Source organism: Protopterus annectens, chromosome 15.part0, assembly GCF_019279795.1.
Source record: "Protopterus annectens isolate FY-2018-M chromosome 15.part0, PAN1.0, whole genome shotgun sequence".
Lineage (NCBI taxonomy): Eukaryota > Metazoa > Chordata > Ceratodontiformes > Protopteridae > Protopterus > Protopterus annectens.
In genome coordinates, this window is record NC_056749.1 from 550,478,488 (window position 1) to 550,502,991 (window position 24,504).

Here is a 24,504-nt window from a genome sequence, read left to right on the forward strand (position 1 = left end):
AAATCTGAGAAATCACAATTTGTACATGTATTTCATAGCGCTCGTAACAGTTTCCAGTAGGGCAACTATACCTTTAAATGGGAGGTGTCGATTGCCTCCTGACAGAACAATATTAACAGCAGTGAATCTTTGCAAAACAATAAAATAGATTTTTCTGTCCTTCAACACTAGTTCATTTGATACCCAGATAACTAATATGATGTACAAGTGTTGTATAAGTTAAGATGTTAGCAATTGTTCAGACTCTGAAAGACATTCTGAATTTCTCAGATGGACCCCTGCAAAAAAAAAAAAAAAAAAAAAAGCATCACATCTATATTTCAAAGAAACAGCACTATATTGTTGAAAAATAGTGTCGAATAAATATGGGTGTGCAAATATTTTGCCATTATTATAAGTTTGTGGGAGCAAAAGCTGTCCTTGTTTCATCTCACCTTTTTAGAAAAATGTAATTTCTCATCAAACATAAAGTAATAATAATGAAAAGGATCAAAATGTAGTATTTTTATTTATTTCTTTATTTATTTAACATTTGTTTACAGGGAAAGTCCAACTAGACACAGGTCCTTTTTCAGCAGAGGCCAGGGGAGAAAAGCTCCATGAGTAACAGTAAATTTTCATGCACACATTGTTTGTCTTTTTGGCTTTTCCCAGTTAGGGGTCACCACAGCAGAACTCGGGTCCTCTAACGATTGGCACTAGATTTTTTATGGTGCTGAGTTGCCAGCCCGATGCCCAACCTTCAGCGAAGGCACGCCCATTCACGCATGTCTTTTGGAGGCCACTCGACTGCGGGGAGGACATGCAGACTCCACAAAGAAGGCACTCCAGCCGTGAACTGAACAGGAGAACCTTTTGCTGTGAGGCAACAACGCTACCACTGCACCACATTACAATAATCAAAAAAGTATAAAGTAAACAAAATATAGTATACATAAATCATATAAATTTGTTACATCTTAACAACAAAACCTAGGCTTTGAACATAACTAGTACTATTTGTAGCTATGACTTATGTCAAGATATAAGGTTAAGACAGTAACTGTCTAGTGTAACTGTGTAGTAATGTAAGACAGAACTTTGCTGTGGTCCTTCACCTTAAATTGTTCTCAAGTGCCGCTCGATTAGTGGATATAATGAAACCGTATCAACCACCATGCGATAGTAGCTGTTATCCCACATTATGCATTTTAATTTCCTAATTAAATCACTGGAATCATTGATGTAAAAGGCTAATGGTTTTAAATCAACTGTCCAATAAAATTCAGTAAGCAGATGAGACAAGGTGCCAGAGTTTATATAAGAAAGATTCCTTTTGATTCCATTTTTTTTTTAATTTCTTGTTTGTTTTCAATCTTTCAAAATCTAACCAAAACTTGTAGATACGCTTTTGCAAAACTTGTATTTGTGATGGAGCATGCAGTTAGGATATACAATGTAGCATTTATGCCCTCTAGCAGGTTTGATTGGCAGGTTATTCCTGCAGCGTATATTCTTGTGCTCATTATCTTTTACCATCAACCCTCATGTTGTGCATCACAACGTGCCATCAGCACCTTCTGTTCACTAGTGGTCTTATTGTGACCAGCCAGCATCAGCTCATACCACTGCACCTTCTTCTGTGACTTCTCTAACACCATATGGATTGCCTATGTATCTGCCAGGTCCTGAGGACCAGCACCATCAGAGGCTTAAGATGAGGGCATTTGCTTTTGTTCTAGATGGGTAGCCATCATTGCTTTCTTTATCAATCCCTGCCAGCCTTCCTTCAGAAATGACTGTACTAAGCTGAACATACACAGACACACACACGCACACACAGAGTCTAACTGAATCTAGCACTAAAGCTAAGTGCTTTGTTATGGTGCATTCTTCCCCAGAGCACAGAAACAAAACTTTAATTTACACTTTGATTTTTACATCAGTATTATGGTTCTCTCTGTAATTCATAGCCTTACCTCCTCTCCAGGCTTATTTTTTTTAAGTGTAACATATGCACTTAGAGCACACAACATAGATGGCCATAATCAGTACAAAACACTAGAACCCTGACATGGTAATGCTTAGTTGAACTCAGCACAACACAAGATATTATTGTTGTTATTTGAAATACGATGCACACCTATCCCACATAGGAACCAAAGCCCAATGCATTATCAACATATGGATGTATTCTTCAACCTGTTCTCTATATCATCTGGGTACAAATGATATTTTACATTGAAGTGATATCTTTCAGAAATTGTTCTTATGAGAAAAAGGGTGGGAGGTTGGCATAGTAGTTAAGGTGTCCACCTTACAGGCACAAGGTACAGGGTTTGATTCTCACATGGGATGATTGGCTGAGATTGGAATGGCCCACAAGGAGAGTTAGCCCATAACAATAGCTCTGTGTTGTCGTATTCCATCCTTCCTCAATCAATGGGTCTTCGGATCTGACTTTGGCAGCTTTTATTCTTTAGGATCCACAGCACATGTTCCTCTCCTTAACCATAATCTTCTTCTGTCCCTAAAATTACCTCAGATTGGGTTTGCCTGCAATTGCATGACACAGCAATATTAGAAAGAACAAAGTAACCAACCTCCAGTATACAAAAGATCTCTGCGAGAGGACACGGTTTTGGAGCTCAAAGAGTGCACTGCCTTGGTCAAGGGACAGATCATACTGTCATACCAGAGCATAAGATGTCATCTTCAATGAAATGGTAAGGGGGACGGAGGGAGGGAAGTTGAGAAAGGATGGAATCAGACAACAAAGATCTGTCATTATGATAAGAATATAACTTTCACATCTGATGCTGACTCTTCCATCCGTTCTTCAAAAAATGGGACAGAGTGCCCAGCTCCTTAGTTCTCAAGGTGGTCACTTGGAATGATGTTCTGGAGGATGGCTGAGCAAAAAGCTGCCCTATACCTAGAAAGCAAATCCAGTTTATAGTGGGAGATGATGGCATTAATGTTAAACCAGGTGGCAGCAGCACAAATATAATCAACTGAAGCCCTAGAAAAGAAGGTCAAGGAAGTTGGAACTGATCTAGTTGAGTGAGCCTTGACTGGTCTAGGTAATGTCAAGCCTTTTTCTTTTTACACATGTGAGATGCAATCGGCTAACCATCTATCTAAAGATACTTTTGAAACACATTGACCCATCTTGGCTTTGGAAAAAGAGACAAAACGCTGGTCTGTCATCCAGAATGTTTCAGTACGATGTCGGTAGAAACATAGTTAGTGATGCAGACCAGAACATGAAGCGTATATTCTTCTTTATTTGAAAAATGTAGAAAGAAAACTAGCAGACTGATGCACTGGTTGAGAAAGGCGTCTTTAGCTACTTTAGGTATGAACGATGGATTTGTCCATATGAATACCCTGTCTTTGTGGAAAGTAATGTACAGAGGTTTGCATGACAGGGCTTGAAATTCTGACACTCTCCAAGCTGCAGTAATAGCAACTAAAATTAGTTTTTTCTAAGTCGAATACTTAATGTCCACCATGGTAGCAGGTTCAAAGGGTGGCTAGGTTAAGCGTAGAGTAAAATGGTCATATCCCAAGTAGAGGTAGAATCCTTAAGTGGTGGTCGAACAAAGAAAGTATCTCTCAGGAAAGTTTACAGAGTTTTAGGGAGGCTAAGCTAGCATGGTTTTTCCTACATGAAAATTTGAAGTAGCCACTAACTGTATCTTAATGGTATAGTAATTGGTCCCTTCATAAAAGATGGAATCTAGGAAATCTAAAACTGTTGGAATATGAGCCAAAGAAAAGGATCCAGACTCATTTGTCAGGCTCAAATAGAAAATCTTTTCCATTTACTCTTATACAATTTTCTGGTAGGTGGTCTTTGGGAGGAAGTGAGGATGTGGGTCACTTGGGAAGACAGCCTGGACTGTCTAGCCATTACTTGAAGTGAAGAAAGCAAACAGTTAAATTAAGGACTACAATGTCTAGGTGAAGCATGCCTGATGGGTGGGAAAGAGGACTCAGATCACGGTCCAGCACCCAAGGTATGTGTATCAGGTGATGCCAGAGGAATGGAAACCCCACCTGTGGAGGACAGAAAGGGGCAATGGTGATGGCCATGATCTTCCTCTGCAGTACTTTCTCCAGAAATTTCAAGATCAGTGGGGTAGGAGTTAAGGCACAGAGAAGACTGGAGGCTCTGCATGCATTTCAGCTTTCCTGGGAGACTCTCCCGCTGGGGGCATCAGGGCAAAGAATCCATTTGGAGTTGATGGGAGAGGCACAAAGACTGCAGCATGGTTGGACCCATTGACAAAAAAATTGTTCTGCCCTTTTAGACTAAGGAACCAGTCATGAGGTAGTGGATTGATCTCCTCTACTTTTTCACTAAAACATTGGCCTTTCCTTGGAATATGTGCTGCTCTCAGAAAGTGGTTGAAAAGCATCATCCACTGCCACAATGTCATGATTTCTCAAAATACAGGGTATCATCGTGTTCCTCCTTGCTTGATGATGTACCAGACTACTGACATGTTGTCCGTCTACATAGAAATCATCTGTAGGGTAAGGGCATTCTGAAAGGCTTGTAACACTATGAGGACTGCCCTCATCTCTAAGACATTGATGTGAAGCCTGGCCTCAGACAAAGTCCATGTGCCTTGGACCATTCTTCCCATGTAATGCCCCTCCCAAGCTGGGAGGCATCCATTGTCACTGTGGCTTTGGGAGGAGAAGGAAAAAATTGAAGATCTTGGGGAACATTGGGACACTGAATCCACCATTTATATGAGTCCTGCAAATATTAGTCAAACAAATCTGAAATCTCATGGGTTGATATCTGATGGATGATTGAACTGCAAGTGTCCACTGACAAATTTTCATGTAATAGTTCACCAAGGGAACTAAGGTAATGGAAACCACCATCACCCCAATAGTTCAAGAACTAATCTGGTTGTTAGCATTTGACAAGATAGAATCTACAGGGTCTGGTTGCGCAGGGTGGAGAGTCTACTCACTAGCAGCTTTGCTATCTGTGTAGTGGTTTTTAAGTTAGCTCCTATAAACTCCAAATTCTGTACAACTATAAAATGAGAGTTGTCTTGATTCACTGTTATTCCCAACAGAAAGCAAGGATGGAGCAGGTAGTTCTTGGTCTGAACTGGAAGAGATTTGGTAGAAGCAGTGATGAGCCAGCCATCCTGGCACAGGAACACTTGGAACCCTTGCAGCCTGAGATAAGCTGACACCACTGACACTCTTGGGGCTGTGGTGAGACTAAAGGGCAGGGCACTGAACTGGAAGTGACCATCTCACAGCCAGTAATGGAGAAACCCTCTGGTCCATCTATCCGTCATAATGTAGTAATATACATCCTGAAGGTCTATTGCATACATCTAATCATTCTTCCTCAACAGGGGGAGGATGGACTGTACTATGATCATCTGGAACTTCATGTGTTTGACATACTGAGTTGGCTTAGGTCCAAAAAAATTGGCCTGAGGCACCTGTTCTTTTTTGGCACTAAAAAGAATCTTGAATAATTTCTGAATTCATGCTGGTCTGGATGACTCATTTGTCTAGCAGCTTTTTTTTTCTATAGTTGCTGCTTTCTTTGTGAGGGTGGAACATTGGGAAGTTTCTTTTGTGATGGAGGTGGGCAAATAATGGGAGAGGAATAGCCTCTGGTTATGACTGTCTGCACCCACACATCTTCAATGATGGATATCTAGGCTTCTGGGTGCAGAGATAAGGGACCACTGGCTGCCTCCAGAGTGCAGCAGTTGTGCAGTCATTCAGGAGCACTGATAAGGCCTATCTGAGAAAGGTCACTTAAATCCTTGATTTTTCCAGACCTCCTCTGCCACATGGGTGACACCCACCATCAGAATTCCCTCTTCTGCCATGGGGAGCCTACCTCCATAAGTTTCTGATGAGAACCCTTGAGATTTCTGGAACCACAACTTCTTACCCCCTTTCTGGTTTCCAGAGAATGTTCTGGTGGGGCGGATAGAAAACTGGTGTATATGCATATGGTTGATCGGTGAATGGTCGACTGGGTATAGCCGAAAGGAATGTGGCAACATTGCAAAACTGCGATTGCAAGTGTTGCGAATCTCAAAATCCCATCCCCTTTTTGACGCATGTTAGCACTCGTTTTAGGGTGTAGAGTGGTCAGAAATGTCGAATTCAGAGTTTTTATGACATTCCGACCATTCGGCAATATGGGATTCATGGAGAAAAATCATTGAAATGTATGGTCGAGCAATGTGCGCTCAACCACATGAATGTAAACCAGAAAAACATATTCCTTTTGAAGAACAGATTTTCTCATCTTGCTGACTCTTAGAGTGTGTGTCCTTGACTGTGGGTATGAAAAGGGTCAAACCATCATGGGGCATTTACAAATGACATCTTGAAAGGCCCTGCAAAGTCACATAAGCACATACAAGCATCTCTGCTTATAGTAATGCCTACACATGTGGCTCTTGAAATGCCTTCACTCGCTTTGAAAATCAGATGCATAGAGACATTTGATATGCACTGAAGTATGGTCAGCTGCGAGTCCATGTTTTTTTTTATCTTCTGCAGATATGGACCCTGAGAGAGAGAGAGAGTTGGAGGTCTGCTTTGTCAAATCTTTTAAAAACTTTGAAATTTGTGCCAATTAGTTCAACGACCTCATTGCAAAAGTAGTTAAAGTATAAACTTGCTTACCAAATCTATCCTAAGCTCTAGACTGTCTGTTAGGAGGATGGACAAATGAGCTCTCCTCCATGAGCACCTTTTTGGTGGCTACTTTTATTATCATGGCATCCACCACTGGACCTTTTCTCCAATATTGGCAATCTTTTGGAGCAAGAAGATATTTATCTGCTGTTGCAGGTATTGTTCTGCTACATGCAATTCTTTCCATGCCCACTGAGAGGTCAACTCATCTCATTGGCTGGAAGGACCAGGAAAGAAGTAGCTGAGCTGGATCCAAAAGTCTCAAGTAACACTGATTCCTATTAGGGGGGCTTTAGAGTGCCAACCTCCTTTCTTTATCAGAAGTTGCAGGATCTCACTGAAAGAGACACCTCCAAGTGGTGGTCTGGGGGACCCATCCTCATCAAAACCAGTACCTTCAGTAAATTACTCCTGGGATAGTCAAAGTGCTTCCTTTAACACACGTTTCAAAGGAACTTCAGTGGGGGGATATACCGGAGAGAACTCAGAAGACTGGCAGGTGTCCTGAAAATAAAATGTATCAAGGCTAGAAGGAATTGGCTGTCCCAGTGAGACATACTGAATAGGATCAGGATCCTGCGCTTTTCACTGTGGGGTGGAAGGAAATGAGAGGGGGAAGAAATCTGTTCACCAGCACTAGACAGGGCTGTCTCAACTACATTGAAAGCAGAAGTTTAGGGGAACCCAGAATCACCCCTTTAGGAGCCAAAACCACCTCACCTGGATGGCCAAAGGAAGGAACTTGACCCTGCTCTAAGACTGACACTGGAGCAGAGATATCCAACTTTGAAGTTTTGAGAGGAAGGGATGGCTTTGACAACTTCACAGTTAATCCAGTGCCCACAGAACCACTGCCAAAGCTTTGGCTATGAGATCCCTCTGGATCTGGGGAACTCAGAACTGGTAGAATTGTCACCAGGGTGGAAAATTACCACATCTTTGGATCTGATGCAGACAACCCTTGTGGAAATCTTGGATTCAGAATCTCTGAAGATGGAGGAAAAATCAGGGTAGACAAAATCATTGGTAGGGTCAAAGGGACAATGATCACTTGACTGATGGGAGCAGGATCCAGGAGAACCCCCAACTGAATTTGGGTCACAAGGAACTTCCTCATTATACTACCTGCATCTGCTTCTGTCAGGCCTCTGGTAGACATAACAAACCTTAATGTGGAAGATGTAGAAGGGAGTTTGCATGACCTCTCCAACTCTGTCTCCTGAAGAAAGGGGGAATGCAATCTTGGAGAAATTGGCACCACTGAAAATCTCAGCTTGGGTAAGGGTGGAGTCCTGGAGCTTAAGTTGCTGGATCCAATGGAAGACTTAGATTTGATGAGCTGGGCCTTTTGGTGGCTGAAGCCAGAGATGGTAAGGAATGACAGCGATCAGGAGTGTGCTTCCCTGCTCCTTGCCCTTTTCTGTGAGCTTTGCACTCTTTTCCTCCTAGGTTTGTTAGATGATTTTTTTGCCAGACTGGGAGGTACAAGAAGCAGAAGTCAAAGACTTAAGACAATTCTCCATCAGAAGCCAGGAGAAGTCCTTTCAAAACAAGTTTGTTCATATATACAAAAACAACCTGGTAGCCAAAAGTCATTCCTTGAAACCTGATGGCTTGTCAGATATAATAAAGCTAGATAGGAAAAGAAGAAAGCTTTGCACACCTACCACCAACAAATTAGTACATGAGTTTCTAGTAGAAGAAAGAAAATAAATAAATAAATAAATAAATATATATATATATATATATATATATATATATAGAGAGAGAGAGAGAGAGAAGTGTGTGTGTGTGTGTGTGTGTGTGTGTGTATATACACATAGTAATAAGGAGATATTACCAGTACTCTAGGAAAAAGTATGAAAGGTAAGGTGGAAAAGGTGTAAGACAACATAACAAAGAAATCTTTTCATACAAAACTTGTTTTCTTAATCGATAAGGGGAAAAAGATATAAGAAAATGTACATTATCATAAAATAGAGACTACAAGGAAAGAGCAAGAACAATATCAGTGATAACAGAAACTTAACTGAGCTGAGCATGAGCAGAGAGGACCACATCTGTTCTCTACGAGCTGCAAATGAGAACTGAGGTAACCTTGGGGACAGGAGAAGATTATGGGCAAGGAGCCTGAGCTGTGGATCCTGAAGTTCAAAAGCATCCAAAGTCAGATCTGAAGACCCGTCCACTGAGGAAAGGATGGGGGAGACAACATCAGAACCATGTTATATTCATATAACCAGACAACATGTCTGAACAACTCTGTCAGCAGCACTGGGTGATACACTTTATAAATTATCCAGTTTTTTAATATGTAGTCTATTCTTTAAGAATAACTTAAGTTGCCTTTTATACAATAAACAGTGAGACAAATGTAAACAAGATTTACTCATAAATTTATGAACAGCCACATTTAACATATCTTATTACAACCAGAATAAATCAACCGTGAAAGGCTCTCACATTTCAACTTCCTGAATTTCTATGGTTCATACAACGGGCGAACAAATGTGACAGATGTTATCCATATATCCTGTATATGTTAGAACCCAAAAGAAAATCTATCAAGGAAGTAAAAAAACAATGAACCAAAGAATAAAGGACTCCTGATGAATAGCATGCCTAAAATCCAGAGTGCACTGGGAAGTATAGAAACGTAGTTTTTTAAATGCAGTGAAAAGGTTTAGCACATAGAAATATATATACAGCACTTTCGTCCTGACTGTAGACAGAACTTCTTCAGAACATAAATGAAAGATGTTGCAAATCACAAAATATCTAACCAATAAAAATATCACGTACTAAAAATCTAGCCACTAACAACACTCTACCAATAATCTATTAAAAACAAATTTAAATAGGAAATTTTCTGTGATGACATACAGTCAAAAGATCTGTTGTTTTTCATAGCTAAAAACTTATATTGGATAAATGAATGAATGTGAATATAATACTCAATCTGTGACATATGTAAATAAAAAAAAAATTGTGAAACTAAAATAAATCACAAGTTTAGACCAGTGAGAAGTAAACAAACCAAAATCAACTTCCCATGGTGAAGATACACTATACATGTAGGAATAATTTTTAGTTGTTTTGCATATGTACCAATAGTTAACTATCTTTAAAAGCAAGCAAATAATGCTTAGGAACATTTAACTAGAAGTATAGGAATGGAAAAAAGAAGATTTTGAAAATATTTAAAAAAAAATATGTTAAAAATACATTTCCAACAACCACTAAAATATATCTAGATTAAAAAATCAATTTGCATTACAAAAACAGAATGTTGTGTTATGAAAATAGAATATTTTAAGCCTATCAAGTTAATATACAAAAAACATAAAAAATCATAACCCAAACTATCCTGTATGTCTTCCTTCAGCTGTCCAGCACTTTTGTCTCACAACTTCTGAGTTCAACTACAACTCCGCATTCCAAAAAAGGTCTGTAAATTATATGCATCTTCTGCTCCTCACCTCAATTAGCAGTCATTTCCATCAGATTCTGCAACTTATATGGCATTAGACACCTAGAAAAACACATCTCCAATAGCTCATATATAAGCCCCATGACCCTCAGCCCTCTACAGACTCTGAATGCATTTTCCCAACTTGTTTCTGCTTTCATTACTGAACATCTTCTCTTAATTCATTTCATATCATCCCTTCCTATCTCAGCAAGCTTAATTCTTTAAAAGTCCTACCCCTTTTCTTTCTCTTTAAAAGTCTGCATCCTCCAGGTCATCTCCTTTTCTCTACCTGCTTCATACTTCTCCCATGTCTTTTTGATCAGTCTCTTATCCACCTTCCTAACCCAATCATGCTTTTTCCATTCACTTTTAAGCAATTCAAACATCTTCACTTCCCCAGAATACATACAAGCCCATCATATCCATTCCTAATCCATATCCACTCTCATCTATTTACCAAAGACAACCTCCTATTCACTGCCACCTTTCAGATATTCCATACCTGTTCCTTCCAAGCCTGTTGAATTCATACGAAAAATTACTCGCATAGCTCTTCATCTTCTCTGTTCATCAGCCTCATACTCCACCCACTTTAGTCTCCAGGTAATCTCACCACTTGTGCTACATTAACTGCCACTACATAATTACATAAATCTTGTTGCCCCATTTGCAGACATTTGTTAACAATCTGCACTTTTATCTTTCCCACAAAAACAATTGCACATCTTCTATATTCTTCCCACCACATCCTCCATATAGAAATCAACAAATGCCTAACTGAATGCAAGAAGTGTACCAATACCACTATTCTGGCAATTACAAGCAAACCTGACAACAAGCTTCCATTCCCTCAACACTTATCCAGAACCATGACTTTGCCTGCAAAACAAGTACTTCTCTTCCTATTTTATCTTAGTGCACACCAGACTCTATAACTAATTTTCCACATTAACAATTTGGCTGATTTCATAGCTTGCACTACCCTCCCTTCCACCAGCAGGTTTTACCTCATCATACCCCATTTATGCTCCCTTGTTATACCACCTGAACTCTCAACTCTCCTGACAAAGTCTGCCCGCAACATCTACTAATAATGTCATATTGTCTTCTGCAGACAGAGTAAAGAAATGTCAAGGCTTCTCCCCTACCTCCCCAAATCTCTGCTCATTGTTATAGTCAGCGCTTTCATCACTACAGAAAATGCAACTTAGCAAACAGTACTGTTGCTGAGTACCTACTACACATTAGTGCCAAAGATCTAGCACTGAAGACTGTGACTGCTTAATTATGATCCTAATTTAATGCCTTCCTCTCCTGAATCTCAGCATACTTCATCTGTTTAAAAACCTTCTGCATAAATACCAATGCTATCATATCAAAAGCCATGATAATATCAGGTATTGTTATCCTATTTTCATGTAGCCCCATGTCCATGACCTAGTTTGCATAATCATCTATTTCCAGTAATCATCTAGTCATCTACTCATTGCAAATTCCAACTGCATCCATTCCAAAAATACTACTAAAACTCACACACAGTCTAGACAATATCACTTTCTGACATATGTCACTAATCCATTTTGCTTTTCAGGACAACTACCCCTCCTGACCTTTGTTTGTCAGCAATCTGGCCATTTACACAGCTCAACATCTTCAATTATCACCTTTCTAAAGAATCCCAGGAAGCCATCATCATTAGCCATGCCATTACTGTATTTGAAGACAACCTGCTCTCACACTTGTGCTATGTGCATAAATGGTGCACCCTTAACTAGCTGAAGAAGTGAATGCCCTCACCATTGTTCACCCCAAATAGTCAAGTAATAAGTAACACTTTCACTGCTGCCTTCCTACTGGCCTCAGCCTATCAAACCTCATGTACCATTATCCTTCCACATCTTCTCACACAAAATTTGTGGATGAGAAGGGGGAAAGCAGCTCTTACTCAAAGCCTCTGAATGAAAGCTCTTCAGTGGTAGAAAGTGAAATAGTTGTGCTACTAATGACTGTTCCAGCTTATTCTATGCAACACTTTTGTCCCCTGTAAAGTTATATTCCTGCAGGCCATATCAGACCATCCATTCCATTATACAGACTACACTTAGACCCACAATGTAAAACAATATATGTATGTAGAGATATGTCTCCTTAAGGGTGGGATGTTGATAGAGCAACTAGGCCCCCATTAACTCTTCATTCATCTGTAAGAGCACCCCGATAAACCTGGAATGTATCTTGACAGCCTTGAGCCCTACCCTGACCAGTATCATACAGCTTCACTTTTACTGTTGTAAAGGCAGTGACACAGAAGGACTAGATCAAAAGGTAATGCTTCTGCAAATAATACAGAGATCTGACTTGGGCTTAACATGGCAGCTGGGTGGAAAATACTGAGAATTAACTTCCTAGGTCTGCAAGACAGCATACAAATGTTGAATCAGTGCAATATGCACATCTGTAACAACTGAAACCTTGTGCCAAGAGTATAAAATGGGAGGGAGATTAATAATTTAACTATAGAAAAGTTAGAAGGGTCCTGTGGTAAGTTCCATCAGATGATGTAAATTTAGAAAAGTTAACAATAGGGAAGTAAAGAGATAGACAATATGGCGAATGTGTATAACAGGAAAAAACAGCAATAGTTAGTATTTCCTTACTTATTCGTTCATGCACTTACTTTTATTTATTTATTTACTTATGTACACTATGTTATCCATCTGGATTGGGGCTCATTTTCACTGAGGCCTATGTGTAAAGTATGAAAAGAATATAAAATGATAATTCAGTCAATACAAGGCACACGAGGGAAACCAGGCAGAAAAAAAAAGAGGCAACAAATAGCAACCTATATTAGCAAACAGCACACACTGTACTAATTATGTAAGAGGCCATTCAGTTTCAAGGTAGGAGTAGTCATGGAAGCCAGTATTTCCCTCCATTTCTGATGACCATTAAGCTCCTCCCACTGGCTTTGAGCCCATTCATTTATTCCCCCATATTGGGTAGCCCTAGCACAAAGGCAAGAACTGTCCAGAAGAGCCATCATTTATGTAACCATGAAGGTTGTTTGTGCTCTGACCAGCACTGACTATTGCAGGCTATATCAGCATTTCTAATGGCTATAAGTCTACCATAAGTGGCTGAAATGTGTACTTTTATCAATGTGAGTGTTTACTGCACCCTGTTTGTGTGTGCTCATGTGTGAGCTTCCACGTTTATGTTAATGAAGGTTATTATGACCAACTTAGTAGAACAAAGCCTGTTTTCCCCAGTCTTTTGTCAGTGCACTGTCCATTTGCTGTTGACATATTGCCAGGCCAAGACCACTCTCTTTCTCCCATGATGGACAATCTAACATCAGTCACTCACTCTTACCTTCTTGCACTCGGTTCCTCCAGTACCAGAGTTGTTATTTGTCAAGTCATTTTAAGACTCAGAGAGAGCTTGTATGTCAATCAGCCTTTTTTTTTTTTTGGTAACATCCAGAAGTATACAGTGGCCATTTGAGGTTTTAATGGTCTATAACCACTAACTGCAGTTCCCTTCTCATCCCAAAACTTCCTTCTAACTTCCTTGTAGTGCAGTGAAGAAAAGAAACAGTATCTTGGCTACCAGAGTTATTAATCTGTGATCCAAGTTGTTCTGTATGATCAGGGTTTAAATCAAGTTGTAGGAATAAAGGGTTTTTATCTTCATCTATTTGCCAAACATTGTACTAGGACCTTATTCCAATAATACAATAACCTCCTTTCTGAGTCAAAATATAAAGCAATCATATTTATAAGTCACCAGCTTATTCTAATCCATATTTTTATTTTGGTACAACTTAAAATGCTAATGATTTTAGCTCATAAAATTTGCAGATATTTCATGTTGTTTTTTTACATGAAACAAGCTGTAATAGAATGTCATCATCAGAAAACTTATAAATATGTAGTTATCAAACACTGCTGAAAAGAATAAATACATAAAACATACAGGAGTCTAAATGTTTTGTTACACTTTTTGAAACATTGTTTTTAATCACCATCTATAACATAAATATGTGGGTATATGTAAAATAAATGGCAGGGCGTATACATGAGAAAAATGATTTTAAAACTGGCCGCAGTGAAGTATCCAACTATTTTAGCTATAACAGAAATTTGTATAATTTCTTATCTTCAGAGCATACCTTCATGCAGTGTTCCTGCCAGAAACTCCACACCACAATATTTATAAGAGTGCTACACACAACATATATAATATATAACTTTACTTCTAGTAAGAGAGCTCCTCTTTTCATAAGCGGCAGACTGTGTGTGTGTGTGTGTGTGTGTGTATACAGTTCCCCTTCAAAACATCTAAATCTCATAACACTGAAACCATAACATCTAAAACCCATAACATCAAATTTCATAACATCTAAAATGTGCATCACAACATTGAACACTGCAAATCACATGAAAATAACATTCCCTCCACATATAACGACACAAAACTAACAAACACATTTTTCCTATGTTTCTGCCAGGAGTAGTCCCCCTGCACCCCCCATGTGGGGGTCTCTGCCCCCACACCCCCCATAAATTAAATATACCAACTCCGAGATTGCACTACAATGGGAAAAAGTTAATTTCCTAACCCCACTGTATCACGATCACCATAAAGAATGTACAAATAATGTCTATATTACTTACATGTATGGCCTAAAAAACACATACAGCGTGTCAAAATAAACACTATACAAATTCCTACACTGTGTAAATAACTATAGAAATAAAAACTGCATCTCATAGTGATACCACAAGATTAACAGATTAAACTATAACATCTACACTTTTGATGGTACACTATTACATATTATACATTTTAGATGTTATGCAATTCGATGTTATGGGTACTAGATGTTATGGTCTAAATGTTTTGATTTTAGATGTTATGGGTTTTACATGTTTTGAAGGGGAACCATATGTAGTGGGAAGGGCAGACAATGTAAAACTTGATACTGGAAAACTGCCTAATGTGTCTGGAACCCAAAAGTGTTCTACATAGTCTGCACTTCAGAAATGCTAGACAACAGTGCAAGTTACACTTCTGCTTTAATTTTCATCTTTTAATGTTTGTTTTTATTGAATGACAATAAGAGGCCTAGGGGAAGTTACAAATTACGAGTTGTGAACCTTTAATTTGCAGCACTTCAGGCAGAAGAATATCTTTCTGCTGACAGACAACGGATGATGGAACATGTGTGAATGAACTATTATCCACGAAGAACTGACAGGTACAAAGCATGCACAAAAAACCTGAATATGCATAAGAAATGAAGGCCAAGCAGTTTGCTACATAAACAAAACCATGCTTAACTGAATAGAACTACATACACTGCATTTTACATGGTCCTCAATACATGGTTACAGATGACAGAAGTTTCTGCCATAACTTACTGTCATTCCCACACAGTATTGACAAGGGAAGATACTGTCCATGCCAAGTGCAGCACTTAGCATTGTATATATGCCAAGGTGTTAACTCACAGTACTTGTGTTAACTTTCAGGAAACAAGAAAAACAGATCCCCCTTCCCTGAACTGCAAAGCATATGTACAGCATCTGTTCCTGCTTGTGTTATTGCAGAAATATCCATTAACTGGCACATAATGTTCTGATGCATTTTCAAATGATGTATCAGAATCTGGTCTGGCTTCTGCTAAGCATTATGCAGTCCCAAATGTTAGTTACTACTGTGCTTAGCAACCTACAACAATGTTAGTGAAGGTTTATAATGTCTGCAACTGGCAGAGATGTCTGATGGAGTGCCAGAAATGGGGATCCTGTTGAAGTGCAAACCAGGCTGTGATAGCCAATCTCACACATACAACACAATGGGCTACAATAAAAGGGCTCATCTAAAGCTAGCTCACTGGCCAACATGCCTGAAAATAAGGGGTTTGTATTTCTGTAAGTTTTAGAGGACATTTGCAAGTAAAGTCTGAGATTCAGAAAAGCTTACCGTGATGCAAAAACCTTAACTCAGAGTGTCTGCCTATACTAGTAAGATGCATGGACTGGTAGGGCAAACAGTAGCATCGGCAAGTCTGAAAGTGCAGTCCTCAGTTCAGAGACATGGTCATGCGCTACTAATGAGGTGTTTCTCTGAGTAGCTTTACCACGTCCCTGCACTGGAGATTCTCTCCATCATACTAATTGCCCAACTCCTGTTAGCCAATTAGCATGGGTGGAAAGAATCTCTCTGTTTCCCAGCCAAAGTCCCATCAATACAAAATACAATTAAAGCATAAAGAGCACTGGTTGACATAAAGACGTTTAATATAACGGCTCAAGAAAATCAAGTATGAAGAGAAAATCCTTCCTGATCAAGACAAGAGCTTACAACTGTAAACCACCACACCTGAAAGACGGTATAATGTAATACAACAATTTGTATTAGTAACTGTTCTTATTGCAGAAAACCTAAGTGAAGAAATAATATAAACCTAAGATCATATATTACATTTATAGCTCATTATGGATGCTTCAGGTTTGAAGGAGAGAAACTAAATTTTAAAGAAATGATACAGCATAAACATTTTTCATGTACTAAATGGCACAGAAGGAAGAAAGAATTGTAAGACAATGAAATGAGTAGAAAAGCAGAAAGAGAAGAATATGAGAAAGCAAACATTTGCCAGGAGTGGAATTTGCTTCATAATAGTGGAAAACAGATGCAACAATGATTATGGATGTTTTGCTAACAAAACAAGGAAAAGCAAAAATAAAAATAATAACCCTCTGTTGCTTTCCAAACGATTTGTTTTACTGTGTGCATGTGACAGGGGAATGCATCAATCACTTGACAGAATACATAAATGGATATTTGTCAGGGAAAATATTACAGATCTGGTTGCTGTGAAGAAACAACACAGTTTAACTGATGCACACATTGCAGAGATGAAATCAGTTTTGTTCAAAAGCAGTACATGGCGAGAACTCTATTTAACCATTAGAGATGAATATATTTTCAAAATAGAGTTTTAAGGCAATCCCAAAAAGTGTAAACAAGCAGAAAAGCTTATGAATGAGGTAGACTGTAATATGGCATGGAGCATGCAGAAATTCCTTTCAGTGTACAGAGTAACTGTTTCTTCCAGGTCCTTTATTAATGGCTACATCAACCAGTGCATTCTGTAAGGAGAATGTGAAACTGTTTGCTGTAATAGAAAACACTAAATAAATAATAATGGCATTTTGTTAGTGACATCAAGGGGGAACAGGTTTTGTTAATTGTGTGGGTCTTTCATGATATTATAGAACAATCTGGCAAATCTCTTACACACAGTAGTCCAAAAAAGGAAGGCAGCAATTGTCTGAGACTAGTGTTTTTTTCATGATATTAGTGCTTAGTGGACTAGGGACATTCTGACCTAAAAGGGACAGCAGATGTGCCTCAGAGGTGTGATACACATTATCCTTAGCTTACAGTGCCTCAGCATTGTTAGAATATGTGGCAGCAATGTCACTAAGGAGCAGATGTTGTATAACAGCTTAGACGTTCTCTGATGTAAATATGGTGCAATGACATCAACTGGGCTTACAGAAATAGCAGCTAACAGAGCATTGCATCCTTCTCAAAGCCGTGCTAATCTCCTTGTTATGTTCTGCAGATGTTAACTTACAATAGTTAAAACACCAGTATAAAAGAATGCTAAATAGAATATAGTAAAGTTCTAAATTACTGTGAAATAAAAGCAATGATTAGCATCTTAATATCAAACACTTCAGCTAATAAATTATATAATGGAGAGAACAACCCACCCACATCACCTTTCTGTACAGATTTTAACTCCTTGATTGTGTTGTAGTTGACAGTGCAGTGTAGCATTTTATTTCAGTTACACAGCAACCAGACATTGATCCTTGGCAGAGAGTGAAAAAGGTCCATGTGGATTACTGCACTACTCCAGTTAAAGAAAAATAAACAATAAATAAAACCATGACGTTAGTATGTTTAAGTTTGTGCAACTGAGGAGCTTAGGTTATAGGTAAGTACTAGGAAATCAATCGGCAGACCATTTAAGCCTAGCCAAAAAAGTCCTATTCAAAACTTCCCTTTAGCCTCATGAAAGGCAAGCCAAGTTAAATCGAGGGAGAGAGAGAGAAAGATTTTTAGGCTACCCATCCAATTATCTAGGTTTGCCTTGAATGTGGCAAGGGTGCTACTTTGCTTGACATGTAGTGGAAGTTTGTTCCAGAGGTGAGGGATACATTGGGATACAAATCTACCATGCCAGCATGTCTTATTTATCTGCTGATGAAAGTTTAGTTCCTTTAACTGAGTTTTTGAGATGCAATTATTCATGAGAAGGACGAGGAGATCAAATAAGGTTAGATATTTCATGGCATGAAAGACTAGACATAGATCACTGTGGAGGAATCTGTAAGAGGCGGAGTACAGAGAAAGGGCTGCCAATATCTCCTAATAACTAAGATTTTTGATTCCACTGATCTTTCCGTTATGTACTTCTGTGGTCTCTCAAGTTGCATGATATGCTTAGATAAATACATGCCAAAAGTATATTATATTTAGTAATGTGTCTGATAAGATATGAATAAAGGGAAATTAAGACTTCTCTGGATCCACTGAAGATGCCTTTGTAAATTAGATGGGCCAAGATAAAAGACTTTCCAAACTACTGTGGAGATATGAAGGTCAGATTATAAGGATTTATAAACAAGAGTTCCTGGATCCCTTTTAACAGTGTCTGATTGGAGTGATGCATCTTCTATACTTAAATTAAACTGTTTTTATTTCCCAATATGAGCTATGCAAACATTTTTACATTTAATTTGAGACCACTGTCCTTTTACTGATGGATAACAGGAGCTGAACAAACACAAATGCCGCCATGATACAATTCACACATGATGCTGCTTCTGCAGTATTCAATATGGAAAGTACATACATAGGATAAGCAGTTTTCACTAGTACTGTACTATCATATCAGTCAAGTGGTTAATGACAGTTATAGGACTTTAGGTCGTATAAAAAGATTTATAAAGTCTAGGAAATCAGAAACAATGATGCCATTCTTTGTTAGTTACATTACACTCTAACTTGAGTATGGAATAACAATATGGAAACCTTATAAGAAAACAAGCATGGATAAACTGGAAAGTGTACAATGGAAATATACCAAGGGCATCCATGGATGTGAAAATTTAATTTATTAGGGAAGACTAAAATATTTGACTAGTATAGTGTTTTATATAGAGGTGCTATTCAGGTATATAAAGCATTTAGAGACAACTATCTCTGGGAATGTTTGGGGTTATCAAAATGTAGGAGAGAATCATCAGACAATCTATGCAGAAGACAGAAAATATACAAAAATATTAAGAGAGAAATCAGAAAGAAAGAAAGAAAGAAAGAAAGAAAGAAAGAAAAATACTTGCAAAAGAAAAACTGTCAGAAGCTTCAAATAAAAACTTGTGTTCATTAATACAACATATTTATGAAAAATATTATATAGACCAAGAAAATCTGGGCTGGAAAAAGAAGTGACTGAGGAAGTGTGCAAATATAAAATAAAAAGAAATATGGACATGGGAAAGAAAGAGAGATCTGATATGGAACAATATTTATGCAAAGGAAAAAGCTAAATTAATCAATACACAAAAGCAGCCTCAAAAGATATTCAAAGAGAAATACAGGCAAATGCATCCAGATATGAAAAATTTCACCATACAAAAATAAGACACACAAAGAGAGAATGTAGAACAGAATATTAGTAAAGAAGTTGTTAAAAAATTTGAAGCTGAAGTAATGGAATAACTGTGAAGTGAAGAATTTAGTGTAGAAAATTTAAGGCAAGTTAAATCACAGTATAATGGAACTACGAGTTCCCCCAAGTATGGAGAAACAGGAAAAGCAGGAGACATCTGAAGGAGAAATATGGATATCAGAAAGAGATTTAATATGATGCAATATTTATTCAAAGGAGAAAACAAAACTAATCAATACAAACAAATCAGCACTGAAGACATTTGAAGAGAAATACAGGTTAAGGCATCCAGAAATGAAAAATTTTACAATACAAAAAATAAGAAAACAAAGAGGAAAAGTAGAAAAGAGAATTAGTAATGGAGGTGTCAAAGAAATAGTAACTGAGGTTATGGAGTACCTGCAAAGTGAAGGATTTAGTGTAGAAAATCTAATTTTGATAACATCCCAGCAAGATAGAGCAATGGATCCCTAAGTTCAGAAGAAACCAGTGGACCAGGAAACATCTGATCAGTTGCCATATAAAGAACTTTGGAGCCTTCCATAGGAAACCAGTACAAAAGTTCAGTTGGAGCTGCATAGCAAGGGAAGGAACAGGAAGCTGTGGCAATTCAGACACAGTCAGTGTTGTAGTGATAGACCAGTGAGTTCCCATATGAAAGAGCAACGGATGTAACAGGATGAAACTGAGGAGAATGTGGCACAGGAAGAGGCTCTGGAACTTTCTATTGAATGCTCACAGGAAACAGAGAACAAACAATGTGCCCTTACAGTTTAGAAGAAAATGATCTAAGATAAGAGTTGCTTGATTTAATAGAGATGGATAGACATATTAAGATCAATAAAAGAAACAGATTACAGAAAGTTAATAAAGCCCCGAAATTTTAAACTTTGATAAAAACAAATAAACATAGTAGTTAGGACTGTTAATGGAGATTCATGCAATATAAGAGAAGTAAATATGATATATTATTGTGCAGCTAAATTAATAACAGATAAAGTCTTAATACAAAAACACAGGGCAGTAAGGGAAAGAAAAGGGAGATATGAAATGCCATCAAAAAGTATTGAGTAGAGATAGCTATAAAACAATTAAGACAAGAGGTGTCACTGTTAGAAGAGCACAGAAGAGGGAACAGATCAGCAAAAATACTCAGAAAGATAGACATGATAAAAGTAATGTGCATTATCAGAAGTGACTGGGATCTATCGTCCACTATCATAAATAATAAACTAAAAATATCAACACAGGCAACAAACTTAGCAAATATGCAGATAAATATAAAGGAAAAGTACAAAATAAGCAATTTATTGATGACCCAAAAATGCATTTGGGAAACAAGGCAAAAGGAATTGAAACACCACCAAAAAAGAAGAAACAGAGAAGTATCTATGAAGATCCTGTGGAACATAACAGAGATACTAAATGGATAGAAGAAGTAAAAGAAAGAATTGGAAGTTCAAATGTATGAGATATAAAATGGGATGAAGTAACACCCAGAGAGACTGAAACAAAGTTAAGAAAAGCTCCGAATTAGAAAAGCCCAGTGTACCTAACTTCTGGCTAAAAGTATTAACATCTTCACATGAAGATTTAGCCATGAGTAAGAACTATTTGTATGTGCACATACACCAAGCTGGTTAACAACAGGAAAGACAATGCTCAGATTAAGAGTGAACCTACAAGCTATCCTAAAAACTACAGGCCAATAACCTGCCTTTTGACGACCTATAAATTATACACTGGGATTGATGCAGACAGAGGTTATAGTAATTTAGAAGCAAACTCAAATCATGGCAATAAAACAAAAGGGTAATAAAAGCAAGTCATATGGAACAAAGGATCATTTGTTGTTAGATAAGGTCATAATGGAGAACTGTAAAAAGGTGAAGAATCTAAGGATGGCATAGATAGATTACAAAAATGGATATGACAATATCCCACTTCATGGATAAAAGAGTGCTTAAAATGTATAATATACACCCTACTCTGATCAATTACATTACAGTGTGGCAAACCACTTTGCAGTTAAACCATGATAAAGGACAAATTAGTATTCCAGGGATGAAAATCCAAAAGTGGGATATGCCCGGGTGACTCTCTATCACTGCTACTGTCTTGTCTTGCCCTTAATCCATTAAGCTGTCTACTTAACAGATTAGGTCATGGCTACAATTTGGCTCAAAACAATAAAGTGCAAATACTTCTCATCTTTTTGTAGACAGTTTAAAACTGTATAGTTGAACTCATCAGCTGAGGGACTGAAAGCAGAACTGCAAGGGGTCAAAACCTTTTCAGATGATATAAGAATGTGATTCAATCTTGATAAATGTGCAAAAGTAACCTTTAAAGCAGGAAATCTGCAGAACCAAGAAAACATCATTTTAGGTTCATAGGTGTGCACTAGGCCAATGGCCCTGGAGCCTTTACAACCCTAGTCCATAGAAGTGCCCTGGCATCATGCCACAATTAGTTCCTGGTGCCTCTATCAAGAAGAGCCACTGGAGTGATCCCTGGAGTGAACTTTCTATTTCTCATCCACTCATCAAGATTTCTCTTGAAAAGGGCCAGTGAGGTGCTCTGCTTGACATGTATGGAAAGTCTATTCCAGAGCATGGGCAGTCTCTGGGTTATGAACCTGTCCCTCCAGCATGTTCTGTTGATTATGGTAATGAGTTTGAGGTCCCAGGAGCATGTAGTGTGGAGGGATTAGGATTTCTTTAGGTGTAACATTTCTAACAGGGTTGGGTCAAGCATGGCTTTGTAAGTCAAGCAGAGATTGACTTTTAAATGTTTATTATCATTACTACTAAAGGCAAAACATTTGCCGTTCACAATAAGGAAAATAAACACTGAAACCAAACTCTCGACAATGTTGACCCAAATGATTGAGTAGACATTGTCACCAGAAACATCACGTGGTAGCCGTATAGGAGCTGTAAATCAAACTCCTATACGACATATCATGTTTTTCCAGGGGGGAAAACCACTCTGTGCCCCCCACACCCCCTGTTACTAATATATTCCAACTCTGAGATCGCACTATAGTGGGGATATGAATTTATTTTCAATCCTTACTGTACCACGATCTCCATACATATAGTTGAAGACACTTATGCGAATGCACTATTGCATTCGCATGTGTCTTTGACTATCCCATACACTTTTCAATTTGTGTACAACATTCTGATTTTTGGCAGCATACATGCCAAAAGAATGTAGTTCACACAAATGATAGTAAGCCCCTCTTAATAGATGATATGAGACAGAGAAAAGCTGGAGTTTTTTAAGTCTGTCCATATAGGGCATGTGTTTAAGGCCTAGGATCCTCTTCATGAGGTACTTTTGTGGCCTTTCCAGTTGTTGCAGGTGTTTAGTGAGGTACATGCCAAATGGGGCATTATACTCAATGATTGGTCTATTGAGGGAAGAGTAGAAAGATGATGACCTCTTTCTTTCTGGATGCAAAACCCTTGGTAATGAGATATGTCACACAGAAGGACTTTATGACCACAGTGGCAATGTGGTGGTTGAAGGAGAGGTTGCTGTCAACCTGTGTCCCCAGATCTCTTATAATGCCTTCAGTGTTCAGTGGGCTACCATTAATGTGGCATATAGTGGGAACTGAGTTTATCCCAAAGGGAATGACGACACATTTTTTGGCATTAAGCTTAAGGCCATGGTTTCGACACCAGTCGTTGGTCTCAGTGAGGCCTTTCTGTAGGATGTCTACATCACTTGTGAAGTTAATAATGGCTCCCAGCTTGCAATAATCTGCAGACTTGGTCAGCCAGAGTCCCTCCGTGTTGGTCTGGACTTCTGAGAAGTAGATGCCAAACAAGAGAAGACCCAGGACTGATCCCTGTGGGACTCCACTTGTGACTGGTCGGGAGTCTGGCTTTTCAGTTTGCGACTTTCATACTGTGAGTTCTATCTGTGAGCCAATTTGCAACCCACCTAGTGATATAGGGGTTGATGCCTAGTTTGGTGAGTCTATCAATAATTCCTAAGAGGGGAATGGTATCCAAGGTCTTGGCCAGATCAAAGTAGGCTGTATAAACTCCCTTGCCCTCATCCACAGCTTTGGTGACTAACTCAAAGAAGTCAACCAAGTTGAGCAGACATTATCTACTCTTCACAAAACTCAATTGCATGGGTACCAGAGTATGGAGATTCCCTATATCCTTGTTAATTAGGTCCATGATGATGTGCTCCATAGCCTTACATATCAGACTTGTCAGGCTAATGGGGTGATAATTCCAAGGTTCTGTAGTCGCTCCCCCTTTATGGAGTGAGATGACTATAGTAGTGTGTCATTCTGCAGGGACAAAGCCTGAGGTGAGTCTGTGATTGAACAGGGCACACAGGTGTGGTGCCATTTCACTTTGTAGTTCATGTAGAACACAGCCAGGGATATTGTTGGGTCCTACGGAAGGTGTATTCTTGGCCTTGGACAATGCAGCTTTAACCCATGCTGCAGTAATGCTGGGTGCCTGGTATTCTTACGGTATTGTGATTGGTCCTTTGGGGGGAAAGAGGGCTAAGGTTGGCACTAAATCTGTCGGCCAGTATGTTGGCAGTATCTGTT